Source organism: Oratosquilla oratoria, chromosome 12, assembly GCF_046742065.1.
Source record: "Oratosquilla oratoria isolate Oo_2021 chromosome 12, ASM4674206v1, whole genome shotgun sequence".
Taxonomy (NCBI): Eukaryota; Metazoa; Arthropoda; class Malacostraca; order Stomatopoda; family Squillidae; genus Oratosquilla; species Oratosquilla oratoria.
The window spans coordinates 53,819,305-53,841,201 of NC_134788.1; the positions used below are offsets into that span (position 1 = coordinate 53,819,305).

At 38.2% G+C, this 21,897-nt stretch overlaps 1 pseudogene; it reads right to left on the minus strand.

Moving 5' to 3' along the window:
• Positions 1-7,747: 7,747 nt before the first annotated feature.
• On the minus strand, positions 7,748-15,322 carry LOC143031782 (uncharacterized; annotated as a pseudogene).
• Positions 15,323-21,897: the final 6,575 nt, after the last annotated feature.

Consider the following 21,897-nt stretch of genomic DNA (forward strand, 5'->3'; position numbering starts at 1 on the left):
ATAATATATATATATATATATATATATATATATATATATATATATATATGCGTAAGTAACCACTAGGAAAAGTAAACTAACGAAGCAGAGCGCTTTCGTATAATTACATCTTCAGTGCAGATACAAAGAAGGAATTATAAGATGAAGAAACAAGGTACAGAATATATGACATAGTGAAGAGGGCATTCGGAGAGGTAGTGGAAGAAGTACACGTGACGGACGTTTGGGCCGTCCTGGTAGCCAACAAGTATGGGACGTTTGGGCCGTCCTGGTAACCAACAAGTATGGGACAACTGCTCATAATTTATATTACAATTTAAATTTGTGAACACACGCTCCTAGTGTTTTTATTGCACACACACACACACACACACACACACACACACACACACACACACACACACACACACACACACACACACACATATATATATATATATATATATATATATATATACTGAATGCGGATTTTTTGTATATATATATGTATATATATATATATATATACAAAAAATCCACATTCAGTAGATATAAAACTGAGTAGTGTCCATAATACTGGAAGTATATATGTCAGTATGAGCGAGCCGGCTAAATTCAATCAACTTAGGCATGTAAATGCAATGAGGGGTTAGGATTCTTAAGTCACTGCCAGAGCAAGAATTCGGATATCGGTGGATACGTAGCACTGAGCATGGCTTGGGGAAGGCATTACATCTTGGGTGTTACAATCTCTGTGTATATACTGAACATATATGTGGAATACTATAGAGGCCTTTCACGTGACGTCACCAAACCGGAAACCGGCCATATTGGAGGCATTGTCGTGTAAATAACGTTCTTGCCTGACCTGTTTAACGTGCTCCCCTGTCATTTATTCATTGTGTCTTTCGCGATAAATTTGAATAACAATGGTGAATTACTGTAGAGTTGTGGGATGCCATAATAGGTAGGTCAGATAGAAAGAACTGCAGTTTTACAGACTCCCTAAAATTATTAAAAATGAAGGTTTGGAATGGGAAAAGCTTTGTGAAGATCGGCGACGCTTACAGCAGAACTTTGATGGAAAGAATTTGGACAATATTAGAATCTGTTCAGCTCACTTAATACTTCTGCACTTATTTAAAAGCTCATCATATGGCAGTTGAATTGCTGATTCTTCTCTCAGTTCTGTTAGAACAGTGGGGAAATCTAAACTAAATTATTTTGGAGCAAACTGTTCACAGTATGGTTCACATAAAGATAACAATGCTGGTTTCGTGCTTGTGCAAGACAATGATTTAAAAAATGATGCCAGTTCAATATCTGTGGGATCTGGTATTTGGTTTTTTATATACTTTTTATTAACACAAGGGCTTGGAATGTCTGTTTCCAAACAACTGTCTATTTTCCTATCTAGTTTCTTCTTCATAGTCTTTGCAGAAGTAAAGTCAATGTCTTTGCATTGTTTGTATGACACACCTTTCAAAGAACCAGGCAGTAGCCAATAAGATTTTGACTGTGTAACAGTCTTAGAGTCCCTTAACTTTATTGTTGCTTCCACAGAAAAAAGTAGTGCTGCAACATGTGTACAGCTTTCTCCAAGACCAGCCATTCATGTACAGTATGCTGTCAAAATACACCCTTCCTTGTCCGCAATAAACCATGGAAGTAGTGGCTTCTCCCTGAGCCTCTGACAATGCAATACTTAGAAAAGATAAAAACATTTATCAAATTTCTGTAGGGGTATTAGTTTCAGTTACAGTGAATAATTAGGTTATTTGAAATTAGTGAAAAAATCAGATGGTTTGGCAGTTGAAATAAGAATAATTTGATTGTTAATACATCAAAATTACTTTAAATTGAAATATCAATGTTCATTTAAAAATGTCGACAAATTAAAAGAACATTTATGACAACTGGATCTAATAAATAACAGACAAGTATGTGATTAAAGGCTGATTAGATTGTCATATAATTTTCTGTAAGATTAATTTTTCATACTCCAGATAAAATTGTGCTTAAAATAAATATATATACATTGTTAAGTCTTAAACCTTTTTATATATAGAAAAATATATACAGTTTCGGTTATGTATATAGATTAAGACTGCAATATCTCACTTGAAAGTTTTTTATATAGCTCAAGATGTGATATTTTTCATAAGTACACTAATACATTACCATGTATAATTGTATCATCTTTTTACAGAGCTTCAGGCTTGAAAATATTGCATGTAATATTTATTACTAGGCCTAACAACAATCAAATAGTTACTTTTATTGTTTAAGCCAAGTTACTTTTATATTAGGCACCTAGAATTACATACTGGGTCACATGCACTTGTAATAATAATAGATAAAAAATAAAACTATTCAAGGCAGTTAAAACTCAGAATTAGCCCAAATGATTAACAAGAAGATATTTTTTATCTATGTGAAATTAAATGAAAGTACTTTTGCTATTTGTCTATTAAAAGTAAATTTTAACAGGTTGGCTGGTTAAATATGTTGCCTGAGCCTGCAATTAGACAGTAATCCTAGCATATACATTGCCAACATTAGTCACCTGATTTGGCTTAGAGATCTAACTCCTGCCAGTCCTGGCTATGTAAACTGAACTTAGGCCTAACTAAAATTCTCATGAAACTTAATCAAGAGTAATTGCCTCACCTTTGTTTTGACCAGGCATCTGTTGTTTAAAATGCACATTGCCCTATCCCTGACCCAACCACTCACAAACTGGTTTGCTTTGAAGTTCTTCAAATCCTCAGATGTGTTAGGACTCGGTGAAAACACCAAATAGTTCACTATGTCAGGGTAGGTAATTGCAGGTAGCATGAATCATCGACAGACCACACTGCATCATCTATTTCATACGGATCTTCCCCCACAAATAAGTGCTAATTTCTTCTTATACCTCGCCCTCTCCTCCTTGTTAAGCCCATCACAATATCTATCTAAAGTGTCTTTCAATTTTACTTAAGAAATGTTCCTTTTTGCCATGACTGAGATGTATTTGTAACCAAAAAGCTTTGCCACTAACATACACGTTTGATCTGTTTGTTTACACTCCAATATCTCCAATATGGCCGCTCATCCAGGTTAGCCGATGAGTTGTGACGTCAGTGCCACCACTCGATAGATAGGTGTTACGATCGACAGGTTGAAAAACCAAACCCAGATGTCCAGCCTCCACACAAACAGTACATGACATATTAGGGTTTAGAGACAGGAACGAGCGCAGTGTGGCCAACAACGCTGACTGCCAACTGGGTCAAAACATAAAGATAGGGAAAGGGATTGAGACCTAGAGCTGTCCATCCATACTTAGTGCTTTCATGATACAACACGTGGGTTATTTGTATGTGATTTCATTTTCTTTGTGTTACAGCCGGCGGATAACAGTGTAGGTAACCCACTCGCCTTATCTGCAGAGACTGGTGATTAGTGCCTAATCTATGTGTTCACGTTACCATAGTTTCATAGTGCATTAGGAAAGTGGTGATTAATTCCATGTGCCTAAATTATGTGTGCACCTTACCATATTTTCAAAGTGTATTAGATAAAGTACAAAGAGAGTTAGAAAATTTAATAAAGATTTCAAATTAAATAGGAGTATTAAAAACCCATTATTACACTGGTGGCTAAAGCGGTGGGATAAAGACCACCATTACTCATACCGGCCATTATTCTAAAAATAAATCCAATTGGTCATTACACTAAAAAAAAAAAGGCAGTTATTACATATGATGTGGCTGTGATTGCTGACATGCTAGAGCATCTGCAGAAGATGGAGAGATGGAACAGAGGGCTAAAAAGAAACAGTCTAGATATTAACAAAAACAAAACCAAAGTAATGTATGTAGTACGAAGAAAGACAAATATCACAGCAGGAGGACAAACACTCAAGATGAAAATTCCAAATACCCAGGAGTGTACTTCAATGAAATGTGACATATGACTTGAAGAGTAGTGTCAAGTTTCATTCAACATTTTCCAACATTAATGGAGTACACAATCTGCAAAAGGAGAGACAACGCTCAAATTACAGAGCCCAAGACATTTTCATTACAATATTTCGGCACACAATCTATGAAGGAAACATTACTGTCACATTCCACAACCAAATAATTACAAAGGTGTTCTATTATTGTCATAAAAATTTCCTTCACAAGCGTTACAAAGGTGCTTCATTATCATCATATCACATGCATTCATACACAGACACATACACAACTTGAGGGCTCAGTGGTAGAGTTCTCTGCTACTGCATCTTCTCATTTCAGTTAACATACCACACTTTTTCTGCCTGTCCCCATGACTAAGCCTCCTATTCCTTTTCTTTGCTGGTTGAGGTTATTGTTGAATAAATATACCAAAATCAACCTCACATTCACATATATTGATTTCAGTCTCCATTTCCAAGTCTCCTGCCCATCCCTCCTAAGCCACGACATCACGAAGTAGATATCCCTAAGAATCGCCCGGTGCCAACAGCCCTCTTTCATACACAACTATCTTTTCATTTTTATACACACATCTTTTCTTACCCTCCTACAACTACCAATCCCGCCGAGATGGTCTTTTCTAGGTAGTCCATAGTCCAGTGCAGCTTCAACCACCGCTGCAGCAACAACTCACCTTCAGCTCCAGACCTTCTCTCTCCTAGCATCAACCGAGGTCCTCCAGCCCCGGACTTCCTCTCTCCCAGCAAGCAACGATCGAGGACCTCCAGCTCTAGATTGTCTCTATCCTTGCCACGAACGAGCCCCCCCCCCCCGACCGGCTCGCCATACACTTCTTTCTGTACTCACCTTAGTCTGTGATTGTTAGAGATAGAGAACACTGTGAATTCGGGAGTTTAATTTCTTCCTTGGTTGTCCATAGCAAACATTACCCGCAGAACACTACAACAGTTTTCCATGGATAGCCTTGATGAAGCCGTTTGTAAATGGTATATTCAGGAGAGGGAAGGTGGACCAGTCTGTGGCGTGCATATACATGTTTCACGGAGACATGCTTAGCATCTTGGCCAAATTTACAACACAGATGAAACCGGGTTTTAATGCAAGTCTCTGCCCAGCAACACCCAGAGGCTTCCACTGAGATAAGCAGCAATACCAGCAGGATACTTGTGAAGGACAGGCTCTCAATCATGGCCTGTGCTAATGCTGACAGGTCCCACAGACTGAGGCTTGTTGTTGTTGGTAAAAGTGCTAAAAACCAAGGGCACTTAAAGAAAAAATGGGCAAACTACCTGTAGCGTCTATGTTTTTTTTTTATTTGCTTTGCACTGGTTCATTTTGAATTCCATGATTCCTTTGTGTGACAACAATGACAGAGCTGACAAAATTATTCAATATGTATGGGAGGAACAGGAGAAATTGAGGTAAATTGTAGACTGAGAGAAGCAAGTAAATGTCATGGAAGATTAAAAAGTAGTACGAGAAATAGGCAACTGGGAATGGATGTATGAAGGGGTGATTGTGTTGACGGCATTGTATGGGGCAGAGACTTGGAATTTAAGAGAGGCAGAGAGGAAAAGTTTAAATGTGTTTGAGATGAAATGTCTGAGAAGTATGGTAGGGGTTACAAGGTTGGATAGAGTGAGAAACGAGGAGGTGGGGAGAGCAGGAGATGGCAGATAAAGCTGGTGAAAGGTTACTGGGATGATTTGGACACATGGAAAGAATGAGTGATGAAAGATTAGTAAAAGAGGTGTGGAAGGCAGAGGTGGAGGGGATGAACTTAAGGGGGCGACCGAGGATAAGATGGATGGATAGGATGAAGGGGGTGTTCGTCGAGAGGGGAATGTCTGTTGAGCAAGGAAGGTAGAAGGCAGAAGACAGGGTTGAGTGGAGAATGACTGTGTATGGATGATATTGTTATGCAAGGAAGAGAGGGATGGGGGGTATGGGGTCCTTCTGTTTTAATGATATCTTGACACAGCCTGAAGGGATTTCTCCCCTTCTTCTTTCCTGCTTGAGGGGACGGAGAGGGGAGCTTTCGCCAATGAAGTGAAGCTGCATTGCGTTTGACCAAGGACAGTTGGCAGGATGCAGGGATGACCCATCATCCATGAGAAGCTGAGATTGGATGGGTGGTGGAGGGTACTGAAATGGATGGTGAATAGGTATGTGCCTCTGACTTAGCTACCTCCCTTATAAGGAGAAAAAAGCTCTTGGTATATATTTATCTGATTAGTGGTATGAAATGAAGTAAAAAAGATAACACTAATGACTGATTACCTTTATTTAAATTTTCTAAATTTGCAAATAACTTTTAAATATACACAATAAAATAACTTATAAATATACATAACTTTTAAATATACATGATAAAAAAGCCCAGCATTGGTTCTAGCTTCCCCTTACTTCTCTTTTCTGTCTTCGGCATTCACCCAGTCTTTGTACACACTAAATTGAATGAATTTCCATATAATTGGTAGCTTTTCACTCTCATAAGCATATCCAAATGATATTCCCCAAATCAGTTTCTAAGTTTGTTCTTTGATTCATTTAAGTAAGACTTCGCACAAGACACAAGGAAGGCTCCTCCAATATCCATCAACTGTTCATTCTGAAGAGCAAATACCACCATTTGTGTAGAATTTCATATAATTTTGAATGAAAAAAAATTCTGCACAGAATATTTGAAATCATTAAACTAGTTAATAATTTCTGTAGTATCAGCCACAAAAACATGATAAAGACAAAGGGCATTAACATGTTCACTACCAAATGAGAAATCATGATGTGAAAGAGGAAATATCAAACACCGACCATTCTTGTACCTCATCCTCAGCGAACCTATCCTGTAAATGGGCATTGCAGTTTTCATTATTTCATCCAGCTATACACTAGCAGATAGAAGTTTGTTTTTGTGTCACACCATTTGCTTCATTTGAATATAACATGTTGCTATGTTTTGTCTTCCTTTGTTTTACCTTTCAATTAAAGTCAACTAGAAAGTTGGGATGGGCCTTTTCAGAGCCTCCTTTTTCCTTGTCATAATTTTTAACTTTTAATCTTTGCTTTGCTTTGTTTCAGTGTTGTGCTTATTTGAATTTCTCCCTAACCAAAGGTCTTTTAGTAGCCATTTTTTTGTCTCTATCTTTTTTCTCATGGTTTTCTTCTTGAATAGTAGGGCTCAGTAGGAAACTACTGATTTTTTTTCTACCAAAAATAATTTGATATATAGAAAAATATTGAGCCAAATATTCAGTTATTTGGCCATTAGGAGTAATTTGAGTGAGCGAAATTGATAACATTCTTCTTGATTTAATTCACTTGAATAAGCACCGGTGATGAATAACTGCCACAGTAAAATCTTACACCCATATGTGAAATTATGAAATTGTACATTTACATTTTAAAGGTCATTGACAGATTCTCAAGATCACATCTTTCTTTTGTTTTGAATTCATTATTATAATATTATACAATTTATCTAGAACAATTCACTTTCATCTTCAAAGCCTTGTGTGTGCACATTTTTTCCTTTGTGCACTAGTTGTAAAATGTGTGCACACACACATGCGCAAAACTTAGAGGGAACACTTTTCACTGCATAGGTCACAATGGAATGGCTTCTCAACAGTTTTAGTAACCATGTGACATTTGAGAAACCTCGTTTTTAAGAAATCTCAATTGCTCAGGCCACACTGGAAAGGCTACTCTCCTGTGATGGGGTCATCATGTGATATTTCAGGCAATTCTTTTGTGAGGAAGCTGCATCAAACTGGTCACATAGGAATGGCTTCTATCCAGTGTGGGTCCTTACATGCATTGTAGGAGCACTCTTCTGTGAGAAACCAGAATTGGACTGGTCACACTGTGTGGGTACTTATATGCTGTGTGAGAGAATCCTTTTGTGAGAAAGTAGAATCGCACAGGTTACAATGGAAAGGCTTCTCTCCTCTGTGAATCCTCATATCCCTTGTGAGAGAACTCTTCAGTGAAACAGCAAAAATGCACAGGTTACACTAGAAAGGCTTCTCTCCTGTGTGGGTCCTCATATGTTGTGTGAGAGAACCCTTTTCTGAGAAAGCAGAATCACAGAGGTCATACTGGAAAGGCTTCTCTCCTGTGTGGGTCCTTATATGCTTTGTAAGAGCACTCTTATATGAGAAACCAGAATGGCACAGGTCACAATGAAAAGGCTTTTTTCCTGTGTGAGTCCTCATATGCTGTGTGAGAGAACTCTTTCGTGAGAAAGTAGAATTGCAAAGGTCACACTGGAAAGACTTCTCTCCTGTGTGGGTCCTTATATGCCTTATAAGAGCACTCTTATGTAAGAAATCAGAATCACAAAGGTTACACTGAAAAGGCTTCTTTCCTGTGTGGTTACTCATATGCTGTGAGAGAACCCTTTCGTGAGAAAGCAGAATCACAGAGGTCACACTGGAAAGGCTTCTCTCCTGTGTGGTTCCTCACATGCTGTGTGAGAGAACGTTTTTGTGAGAAAGCAGAATCACACAGGTCACATTGGAAAGGCTTCTCTCCTGTGTGGGTCCTTATATGATTTCTGAGAGAACCCTTTTCTTAGAAAGCAGAATCACACAGGTTACACTGGAAAGGCTTCTCTCCAGTGTGGGTCCTTATATGCTGTGTGAAAGAACCCTTTTGTGAGAAAGTAGAATCACATATGTCATATTGGAAAGGTTTCTCTCCTGTGTGGGTCCTCATATGTTTTGTGAGATAATCCTTTAGTGAGAAAACAGAACTGCATAAGTCACACTGGAAAGGTTTCTCTCTGTGGGTCATCACGTGATCTTTGAGCTGATTCTTTGATGAGAAAGTTTGATTGCAAAGGCCACACTGGAAAGGCTTCTCTCCTGTGTGGGTCCTCATATGCCTTGTGAGAGAACTCTTTGGTAGCCTGCAAAATTGCACAGGATACACTGGAAAAGCTTCTATCCTGCGTGGATCCTCATATGTTTTGTAAGTGCACCCTTTTCTGAGAAAGCACAAACACAAAGGTCACAATGGAAAGGCTTTTCTCCTGTGTGGATCCTCATATGTTTTGTAAGTGAACCCTTTTCTGAGAAAGCAGAAACACAAAAGTCACAATGGAAAGGCTTCTCTCCTGTGTGGGTCCTTATATGCCGTGTGAGATTACCCTTTTCTGAAAAAACAGAATCACACAGGACACACTGAAATGGCTTCTCTCCAGTGTGGGTCCTTATATGCCTTGCAAGAGAACTTTTTTGTGAGAAACCAGAATCGCACATGTCACACTGAAAAGGCTTTTCTCCTGTGTGGGTCCTCATATGCTCAGTAAGATGACCCTTTTGAGAGTAAGCACAATGGCAAAGGTCACATTGGAAAGGCTTCTCTCCTGTGTGATTCCACATATGCTGTGTAAGAGAATCCTTTCGTGAGAAAGCAGAATCACAAAGGTCACACTGGAAAGGCTTCTCTCCAGTGTGGATCCTCCTATGGCTTGTGAGAGAACCCTTTACTGAGAAAGCAGAATCACAAAGGTCACACTGGAAGGGCTTTTTACCAGTGTGGGTTCTTTTATGTTTTGTAAGAGCACTTTTATGTGAGAAACCAGAATCACACAGGTCACAATGAAAAGGCTTCTCTCCCGTGTGGGTCCTTATATGTTGTGTGAGATAACCCTTTCGTGAGAAAGCAGAATCACACAGGTCACATTGGAAAGGCTTCTCTCCTGTGTGGGTCCTCTTATGCTGTGTGAGACAACCCTTTTTTGAGAAAGCAGAATCACATATGTCACATTGGAAAGGCTTCTCTCCTGTGTGAGTCCTTGTATGTTGTGTGAGAGAACTCTTTTGTGAGAAAGTAGAATCACATATGTCACACTGGAAAGGCTTCTCTCCTGTGTGGGTCCTTATATGTTGTGTGAGAGAACCCTTTTGTGAGAAAGCATGATCACACAGGTCACACCTGAAAGGCTTCTCTCCTGTGTAGGTCTTCATAGGTTGTGTGAGAGAACCTTTTTGTGAGAAAATAGAATCACAAAGGTCAAATTGGAAAGGCTTTTCTCCTGTGTGGATCATTACATGATATTTGATCTGATTTTTTGGTGAGAGTGCTTTATTGCATAGGCCTTATTGGAATATCGTCTCTCCAATGTGGATCATTGTTTGAAATTTGAGGTGATTCATGAGAAAGCTGCATTGGACTGGTCACATTGGAAAGGCTTCTCTCATTTGAGGGGTCTTCATATGCTGTGTGAGATTACCCCTTTGTGTTAAAGCATAACTGCACACATCACACTGGAAAGGCTTCCCTCCTGTGTAGGTCCTCATATGCTTTTCGAGACCATCCTTTTTGAGAAGGTAGAATCACACAGCTCACACTGGAAAGGCTTTCTATTGAGTGGGTCACCACATGAATTTTGAGGTGACTTTGCTATTTGAGATCACCCTTTTGTGAGAAAGCAGAATCATACAGGTCACACTGGAAAGGATTCTCTCTTGTATGGGTCATCATACAATATCTAAGATTACTCATGATATACCTGTGCTGCAGATGTCATACCGGATCCATTTCATCATATGACACATATGGAATCTATGATTCGGTCTTCAAAAGAAATGGTGATAGTTACCCTCATCCTGGAAAAGAATGTAATTATAAGATTGACATCTCTTTGAAATTGTGTATTACATTGTAATTGGATAGTGGATGTATCATACACAAACCATTTCATACTCAAGTCCCTTTGTACCTAAACAGACCCTTTGTACTTGCCATCACCTACCATAAAATAGGTAGAAACATTATATGGGATGGTGCTATGATATATTGCATTCTACTTGTACTTAATTAGAAATGTGCTGAAAATCATCCAAAATCTACATGCATACTCACCCCATTACAATCAGAATGACCCAAATCTTGTTCTAGCTTTTTCCTCATGTCATGGGATGTGGTGGGGAATGGCCTAGCTGTCCAAAAAGGCATATTTTGTTTTAACTCAATAAAATTCCACATTTGGGTTACAAGACCTGACTCTATGTATGAACTACTCTGGGAAGATTTACTCAGTGCATCTTGCTCATCGAACTCAAATAAGTGATGCAAGTCACATCATTTAAGATACATTGGTAAGTGGTGTACCTATGTTATTGAGCAAAACATACATATACAAAAGGCTTTTCTCCCCCTTACACAGGGGGGTAGCCAAAAAGAAAAAGGCATAGAAACCACTCCCACCCATTCCATCCCCTACATATTCCACTCCCATCCACCCTCCTTCCTCCTCCTCATCTGGCACCTCCTGGATGCCTACAATTTAGTTTCGATGTTACTGGGCTCTTTACTCATGTCCCAATTCAAGATGTTTTAACCTTTCTCCCAAATATTCTAGGTAACAGTATTGATGGTATTCTTTGTAAAATTTTTGTAAAATTAACAAGTCTGTGTGTAAATAATTCTTCTTTTGTCTTTGAGGGGAAATATTACACACAGACCTTCGGGATGGCTATGGGGAATCCTCTTTCAATGGTTTTAGCTAACATCTACATGGAATATTTTGAAAAAATATTTATTACCAACTATTAAAGATGAAAAAATCATTTGGTTCAGATATGTAGACGATGTTTAGTGCTTCTGGCCTAATAACCTATCTATTGATGATTTCCTTATTAATCTAAATTCACTGGTACCCTCCATTAATTTCACCTCTTGAAATAGAAAATAACAACAGCTTGCCCTTTTTAGATGTTAAAATAATTAGAGATAATGGTACTCTGAAAACAAAAGTCTATAGAAAACCTACCAATATTCTTTCCTATGTTCATTTTTATTCCAATCACTATATCAATATAAAAAGATCAGTTTTTATTTCCATGTACTTGAGAACTTACAGGATTTCAGATCCTGAATTTATTGATGATGAAATTAGAACTATCCGGAATATTGGGGAAAAGTTAAAATATCCCACTCATATTCCTCATCAATGTCACAATACTGCCAAGAAACGCTTTTACAAAGCATGCAATCAAGAACAAGGAAACCATAAACAACTTAATACACTTGTTCTTCCTTTTCATGAAAATTTTCTTAGTATTGTCAACTTACTCAAGAAATTGGATATCAAAGTAACTTTTAAATATAACCACACCATTACGAAAACTTTAATTAAAAACAGCCCGCCTAACAACAACGGTGTGGTCTATAAAATTCCTTGCCATGATTGTAACAAATTTTATATAGGACAAACTGGGAAAAACTTGGAAACAAGTATTTCCCAACACAAATATAGTGCGAGATCTGCCCAGGAAAGTAATGTGTTATTTCAACACAAAGCATTATACAACCATCATATTGATTGGCCTAAGACAACAATTTTAGCCAAAGGAAAAAGCCTACAAGAAAGAAATATAATAGAATCCTGCTTAATATCAGGCACATTGGATAGAAATATAAACTTAAGCTATGGACATTTTAAATGTGATAAATTGGTAAACCAAATGGTCTCCACAATGTTTCCGCCAGATTGAACCTTATGTGTTGGTCAGTTCTATAGAGGTAAGGTCATCCCACCCTTCCAGCATTGTATTGTCTCCCCCGCCCCCCCTATGGTTGCTACCTGATACATTTGAACACAACTCTGTATCTCTTTCATTTAGTCTGAAGATGTAATATAGATAATTACTGTCTACAAGTTTCCCTTCTCCTGTGGTTATTTTGCATTTATGTGTATATATATATATATACATATATATATATATATATAATATATACATGTACATACATATATATATATATACATATATATACATATACAGTATATATATATATATAATATATACACAGACATGACAGAATTGAATAGACACCAAGAGAAATTGTTTAATTCATTAAGCAATTAATTGATACAATTAAAGTGCTTATAAATGGTCACAATGTTAATAATACTAGATTGACATCCCCTTTGCTTTTTTCAATGTAAGGACCCTTCTAGGCATACTACTTCACAAATATTATCTTCAGAGATTTTTTGCCATGTTTCCCATGGTAATCTTAAGAGTTCGGGCTTTGAAGATTGCTTCTTGTTCTTTTTGCAAAGTTGTTGGTTTAATATGCCCCAGAGGTGTTCAATAGGGTTAATATTCAGGGACTGAATTGGCCATGGAAGTTTTCTGATCCATCTTCCATAACTAGCAAGACATTTTTACTCATTCTACCACTGGAGAATATCGGAATGTGTCCTTCTTTAATATAGAAACATATTTGCCTGAAATGATGTTTCCTTGACACTCCACAAGCTCTGATCGACCATCACTCCAAATTGCACCTCATACCATTAATGAAATGCCCCATGTTTCACTGTTGGCTGCAGTCTTTTGAGGTTAAACTCTTGACTTCAGCGTCTCCAGACCCACACTCTTCCACTGTCAGAAAATAATGTGAATCGTGACTCACCAGAGAAACTGACAGTGTTCCAAAAGGCCACAGGTCTCTCCATCACCTCAACAGCCCAATCCTTTCTGTGCTTGATATTGGCTGGATGAAGGAGTGGTTTCCTTCTTGCAGCTCTGCCATAGTAACCCAGCTTGTAGAGATACCTGACAGCTATTCTGGGACTGACATCAGCTTGTGCTGCTATGTCAGAGGCCTTGCAACATGCATCCTCTTTGACATTTCTTTTGACAAGATACAGGGTTCTTTCTGAGGGCCTGGGACAACCTGAATCAGGTTTTGTGCCCTTCTTGCCCTCTCTGGTGAATTGTACGATCACTTTATTGACAGTAGAAAGGGGTATTGACAGATTTTCAGATATTTTGCATTGACTAAGTCCACCTTCATGTTGACACACAATACGACCTTGCTGAAATTCAGATAGGTCTACTATTTTGGTTCATGGCATGCTTGATTAATCTTGTATGCAATCTGAAACATAAAGCTAGGTAAATATAATATATCAAGTAAATTTGAATAACAGTAAGTATTAAATAAGGGCAGAAATGCATTTTTCTTGGTGTCTATTCAATTCTATCATGTCTGTGTATATTACATATATTATATATATATATATATATATATAATATATATATATGTGTGTGTGTGTGTGTGTGTGTGTGTGTGTGTGTGTGTGTGTGTGTGTGTGTGTGTGTGTGTGTGTGTGTGTGTGTGTGTGTATGTGGTGTATCTAAAAACAATGAAACACAAAATTCCCATGCACTTTCATGTAATTCATATCTTCTGGTGAGGCATAAAGGTGGTGTAAGTGATTTTATACCACTTTTTTTTTTTTTATCTCCCCAGATGATATGAATTACAGAAAAAACCTTGCAAATTTTATGTTTCCTTTTCCTTTGTAATAAGCAGCATATTATTGGATCATATGATAGTTTCATGTTTTATCTACCTCTAAAATCACAGGTACTGCATTACTAAATGCAGGTTGGTTAGGTAGGCCGGTTAGGTTAGGTTGAGCTACAATATTCAAATTTAGTATACTTATATTTCTTCAACCTCTGCCTCTACCAAAACAAACATGGCATCTCAAGTAGTCAAAGCTGCTATGTTTGTTTATTAATAGCTTTCCACCAAGAATAATGTATAATTCGTTGATGTATTATAATTTACAAAATTATTATTTAATTTTCTATTACTATATGTACGAGTGGACTTACAAAAATTTACCAAAAAAGCTGAGTTGGATTGGTAATTATCTACTGACAAGGAATTACTCTGAACCAGGCTTAACACTTCACCAGAAAAAGGACACTCATACGATTAAATGAAATTGTCCATTGATGGATGCAAACAAATAATAAAATCATATTCTGACACACTAAAAAATATTATTGACAAGGAATCAGACTTACCTGTTCTGACCTGTGAATGCCATTTGAGGACCTGCATTTTTTTTGGGAAGATTACAACTACACACTGCCAAAGTAATTGTGTGATCAAACTGGCGAATAATTGAATTGAGATAGACAGTTTCCTCACAGTCAATGTCTGGATCACCAATTAGCCATTTGTGGCGGTTCGTACGGTAAACTTCAACCTCTGTTAAAGAGAAAATTTGCCACTTGATATCTAAAAGTTATCATTATTATTATTTTCTTTCTTAAGACTCCTGCTGTTTCATTCTGGTTGATGTCACTTGAACAAAGAATTCAATACAACAACGAAGCTTTGTTACCTGATATTTTGAAATATATATTTAACCTTGCTATGACCACTTACCTGATCTGGTACTCACTCATACTGTTTTGGTATCTTAGTACTATTCTGTTGTTCTCGATGCATAATGCAATGTTCCTTTAATATGATGGCCCTCAAATTTGGGTCTTAATCCTATATGTTATAAAAATTTGAGTAGTATTAGCAAATGAATAATAATGTTTATGTGTAATCTGTGTTCTGATTGGTGTACTCATGACCATTCTGGTCCCCTTAACCCCTACCTATGTTGTCTCTGTAATTTAGTGTTGAATAACAGTCTGATGATGACCCCAATGGAAATAAGCTCACATATATATATATATATTTTTTTGTTATCCTCAGCAATTGTAATTGTAATTTTGAGCCAAGTGTTTTTTCTTTATCTGTATTTGATGTATTTGATTTATTGCCAAATAAACTTATTATTATTATTATTATTATTATTATTATTATTATTATTATTATTATTATTATTATTATTATTATTATTATTATTATTATTATTATTATTGTTATTGTTATTATTATTATTATTGTTGTTGTTGTTGTTAGTTATTATTGTTATCATTACTACTATTATCATTATTATCATTATTATCATTACTACTATTGCTATTATTATTATTATTATTATTATTATTATTAATCATTATTATTATTATTATTATTATTATTATTATTATTGTTTATTATTATCATTATTATTATTATTATTATTATTATTATTATTATTGTTATTATTATTATTATTATTTTATTATTATTATTATTATCATTATTACTACTATTATTAATTATTATTATCATTATCATTGTTATTATTATTATTGTTATTAATATTATCATTATTATCATCATTACCTACGAAAAATAGGAAATTGTTGTAGTGTCCGAATGGGGACTACGATTATTAACGAATGGTGTGGGAGGTAAATCACACCGTTATGGGAATAAAACTATATCTGGCCACGAATACCACGGATAAGATAGTAATTACATAGGTGTATATAGAAGTAGTGGTGAAATCCTACGTTAACTAGAATTGTTATAACTGACATCCAGAAGATACTTAATCAAGGTACGCTGCCACCATCACAAAAAAAAAAAAAAAAAAAAAAAAATGAATATGTAGTAATTCGTGGACACCACACGATTTTATTCTACACTCCCCGTCCCTTGGTCTTTTAGATACTACGTTGCAGTCTCTGGCTTGAGATCGGAGGAATAAAGACTCAAGTATGATTCACGTTTGTTTTTACCCGTCAATGAGACAATGAAAATTCACCCCTATCTTATGTCTTCTCACTTCCTTCCTCAACAGACACCCCCCTCTTGTTCAGTGCCCTATAAATAAACCTGTATAACTGCATACTATAATGCAATGACTTGTAATGAATAGTAAATGGACTTGTGGAGTGAATATCATGATTTTATTTGCAAAAATATAATCAGTGCATAAAATTCAGATTGTGAAGGAGTGATTACGCTGACAGTATTGTAGGAGGCAGAGACATGGGACATATGAGAGGAAGAGTTTAGATGTGTTTGAGATGAAATGTCTGAGAAGTATGGTAGGGGTTACAAGGTTGGATAGAGTGAGAAGCGAGAAGATAAGGAGAGCAGGGGTGGAGGAGGAGATGGGAGACATTGTCGGTTCTCGTTGCGGGGCTGGGAGTCAGGTCTGGGTCACGGAGGGTAATATGCATACCTTAGGTCAGGTCATTCGGGGGGCGAGGGCCCAACAGTCAGGTCAGCGATTTAGAAGAATTGTATAGCAATCTAACTGATCTAATTATTAATGCACAGAACACATTTCTCCCCCTAAAGTCAATACGGAAAAATAGTAATACTCCCAAATGGATGACGGACAGATTGCAACATGAGATCGGAATGAAAAGAGGACTTTACGTAAAAATAAAAAAAACAGGGAATCACACCTTAGATCAAGATATAACGAAATGGCAAAGCTGGTTAAAAAGAATACACGTACAGCGAAACGTAATTATGAAATCAAGGTTGCCAGTCAAGCAAAATCCAACCCAAAGCGTTTCTTTCACCTCTATAGAACAAAAAATAAAGAAAGAATAGGACCAATTAAAAAGGATGAAAATGTCATGATAGAATCGGAGGGAAATATCAGTGAGGAGTTTAACAATTATTTTCTATCGGTGTTTACTAATGAGAGGTTAGATAAAGTATCTGACTGCGATCCGATTTACAGAGGGGATGAAGAAAGTAGTCTATCTAATATCAGCATTAGTAAAGAAGTAGTCAAGCAGATTGAAAGACTTAAAGCTACAAAATCTCCGGGTCCAGACGAAATTTTTCCAAGAATGCTTAAGGAGTGTAAATTTGAAATCTGCGACCAGTTAACTGAAATATTCAATAAATCGGTAGACACTGGTTTTGTGCCAGCTGCTTGGAGGCAGGCAAACATTGTTCTTGTTTTTAAGAAGGGAGATAGATCGTCTACATGCAACTACAGGCTAATCAGTTTGACATCGGTTATAGGAAAAATGCTTGAATCAATAATAGTAAATAGACTCAGAGAACACATCGAAGGGTATAATTTAATTCGTGATTCACAGCATGGTTTCTCCAAGGGTAAGTCATGTGTGACTAATCTTCTATCGTTTTACACGAAGGTATATAAGGCGTCAGATAACAATGAAAATTACGATGTTATTTACCTTGACTTTAGCAAAGCGTTCGACAAGGTACCACACCAGAGACTACTAAAAAAAAAACAAAGCTCATGGCATAGGAGTAAAAGTGTTAGAATGGATTAGAGCTTGGATTAGTAACAGAAAACAGCGGGTCACCATAAATGAAATAAAATCTAGGTGGGGCAATGTTACTAAAGGGGTCCCCCAGGGCTCGGTTTTGGGTCCCTTGTTGTTCATTATGTACATAAACAACTTAGACGATGGGATAAATAGTGATGTTAGTAAGTTTGCGGACGACACTAAAATAGGACGCCTAATTAGGTCAGGAGACGACGCAAAGATTCTGCAGGATGATCTTAATAAATTGTTAACATGGTCGGAGAAATGGCAAATGAACTTCAATATCTCTAAGTGTAGCGTGTTAAACGTAGGACTACACAACCCCGAAAATAGATACACCTTAGATAACACCTTTTTAGAAAAATCTGAGTGCGAGAGGGACTTGGGAGTTCTGGTGAGTCCGGACCTTAAAACCGGGAAGCAGTGCATTAGCGCCAGAAATAAAGCTAACGGAGCATTAGGTTTCATTGCTAGGACGGTAACGAATAGAAGTGCAGAGGTATTTATTAAACTCTATCTAACGATAGTTAGACTATGGGGTACAGTTTTGGTCTCCGTTCTATAGAATGGACATCAATTCACTAGAATCAGTACAGAGAAGAATGACCAAAATTATACATGGACTCGGAAATTTGCCTTACGAAGAGAGGCTTAGGCACCTAAACTTACACTCTCTGGAAAGACGCCGAGTGTGGGGGTGATCTAATAGAAGTGTTCAAGTGGATCAAAGGCTATAACAAGGGTGATGCAAACAACAGGGCAGGACTCGCAGTAATGGGTATAAACTGGACAAATTTAGATTTAAGAAGGAAATAGGCAAGAATTGGTTTACTAATAGGGTGGTCGATAAATGGAATAAACTTAGTAACCATGTAGTAAGCGCTGAAACTATCAGTTGTTTTAAAAAATGATTAGACAACTTTATGGATGGGGATGACAAGTGGTGATGGATACGGAGCTGCCTAGTGTAGGCCTTATGGTCTCTTGCAGTCTCCTTTATTCATATGTATGTTCTTTTGTTCTTATGATAAAGTATTGGAATGGTTTGGACAAGTGGATAGAGTGAGTGAAGAAATATTAGTAAAGGAAGTGTGGAAGGCAGATATGGATGGATTGAACATGAGGGGGCGACGGATGTTAAGATGGATGGATGGGGTAAAGGGGGCGTTGCGCAAGAGGGGGGCGGTGTCTGTTGATGAAGGAAGGGAGACGGAAGAAGATAGGGGTGAGTAGAAAATAGCTGTGTATGGATGATACGGTGATGCACGAATGGAAGTGAGTAGGGGATAGGGGGGCTAGGGAGTGGTTATGTGTGTATATTATGACGCCGCCCGAAGGGAACTCTCCCTTTCTCCTTTTCTGCATGAGGGGACGGAGGAGGTCGTCGATTAAATGACGCGACCGTGTTGTGGATGTGCTGTCTCTTGCTGCATTGCTTCTGACCTAGGGAACGTTAAACGTAATGCAAAACATACTGGACAAGGCACACGCGAGTGAGCAACAGTTGCGTCTTAAGACCAACGCGTCGAAATGCAAAGCTGTATACTTCCGCTGCATGAACACCAATAGAGCAGTCACGAACACTCCTCTTAAAATAAACAACACAAACTTCCCAGTAAAAAAACATGCCTGTGTGCTGGGTAGCACACTGGATAGTGGCCTTACCTGGACCCCACACTTCCGCAGACAGGGAGCGAGAGCCAAGGTTGTGTTGGGAAGGCTAAAGCGCTTCAAAACCGGAACACTGTCCACCTAACCTCGATTGTACCTAGCCCTAATCAGACCGATTCTGTGCCAGTTCCTGGGATTGAGCCAACTGACATGTCCCACTTAAAACTTCGACCATCAGAAGGTTCAGAATGATGCAGTCATGTTCATTACGGGGTCGCGATAGAGCGACTTCAGAACCACTGAGTCTCTACACCGAGATGCCAACATCCGTCCACTCAACCAACACAAACTTCACATGAGACAGCTAGGAAAGCTACACGCCAAACACAAACATCTGATACAATACATCACATCTAGACCAAACTGTACATACGTGTCAGCTGCGCCTCTTCCTCGGGCGGTGTACAAGAAAAATCGTCTATAGTCACGCATATTTACAACGTATCCTTTTCCCAGCTTTGACTGATCGTGACCAGACGTGCCGGGACGTGCTGGGTTCTAAGTACCACAGACAAGTCCGTTTGTGTCCAGCAGCAAGCGTGAGGAAAGGTAGCAGATTCTCAGTATACTTTTTCTTATATTTACAGCATATACATGTTCATATGCATATTTTATATTCACATCTCAACAGAATATATATATAATATATATATATATATGTGTGTGTGTGTGTGTGTATGTTACATATGTACCTATACCTGTTCTCTTGCCGGCAAAATGGCTCCGTTACTCCAGGAACTGTTTCGTCGGCTGGAACCAGGATAAAAATCGTCCTTTATTCATCCAGTTGAATGTACACCCGCATAGAGGAAACAACCCTCTATGCGTAGCATACACACACGGGCATATTGCAAACAAAAACACGAATACACAAACATATATGTAAACTTTTTCTCCTACTGAAATTAACTCCATTTATTTCCTACTGCATCTTCCCATTTCAATTTACATACCATTTTTTTTTCTTGCCTCCTATTCCTTTTCTTTGTTGGTTGAGGTTCTTATTGAATAAATATACCAAAAGCAGCCTCACATTTACATATATTGATTTCAGCCTCGAACTCCAAGTCTCCAGCTCATCCCTCCTGAGCCACGACATCACGAAGTAGATATCCCGAAGAATCGCCCGGTGCCAACAGCCCTCTTTCATACACAACTATCTTTTCATTTGTATACAGACATCTCTTCCCCTCCTACAACTACCTATCCCGCGCGAGCGGGTGGTCTTTTCTTGGTGGTCCATCGTCCAGTGCAGCTTCAACCGTCGCCGCCGCAGCAACAACTCACCTTCAGCTCCAGACCTTCTCTCTCCTGGCATCGAACGAGGACCTCCAGCCCCGGACTTCCTCTCTCCCAGCAAAGATCGAGGACCTCCAGCTGTAGACTTCTATCTATGCCACGACCGAGCCACCCCCCACACACACGGCTCGCCATACACTTCTTTCTGTACTCACCTTACTCTGTGATTGTTAGAGATAGAGAATACTGTGAATTCGGGAGTTTGATTTCTTCCTTGGTTGTCCATACCGAACAGTACCCGCAGAACACTATAACAGCTTCCCATGGATAACCTCGATGAAGCCGTTTATAAATGGTATATTCAGGAGAGAGGTGTACCAGTCCGTGGCGTGCATATACAACATGCTCCACTGAGACTTGCTGAGCATCTTGGCCACACCAACTTCAAGTGTAGTGATGGCTGGCTGTGGCGGTTTCGACGGCGCCACACCATTGTAAACAAAGCTATCACTGGAGAGCTGCTTTGTGCCGACGCCAGTGTTATGGATCCGTTTGTGGATAGGTTTCTTGAGTTCAAGGAAGTGGAACGCTACCAAGAGATTCAAATTTACAACGCAGATGAAACCGGGCAGTAACACCCAGGCTTCCACTGAGATAAGCAGCACTACTGGAAGGATAAGCCTGTGGTAATGCTGACAGGTTCCGCAGACTGAAGCTTGTTGTTGTTGGTAACAGTGCTAAAAACCAAGGGCACTTATGGAAAAAGTGAGCAAACTACCTATAGTGTTCATAGCTTTTTATCTGCTTTCCATTGATTGATTCTGTATTTCAAGAGTCCTCTGTGTGACAACAATGACAGAGCTGACGAAAATATTCAATATTTATGGCAGGAACAGGAGGAATGGAGGTAAACTGTAGATTGAGAGAAGCAAGTACAAATGTCATGGAAGATTAAAAAGTGGTATGAGAAATAGGCAACTGGGAATGGATACAAAGAGGAGAATGTATGAAGGGGTGATGGTGTTGACGGCATTGTATGGGGCAGAGACTTGGCATTTAAGAGAGGC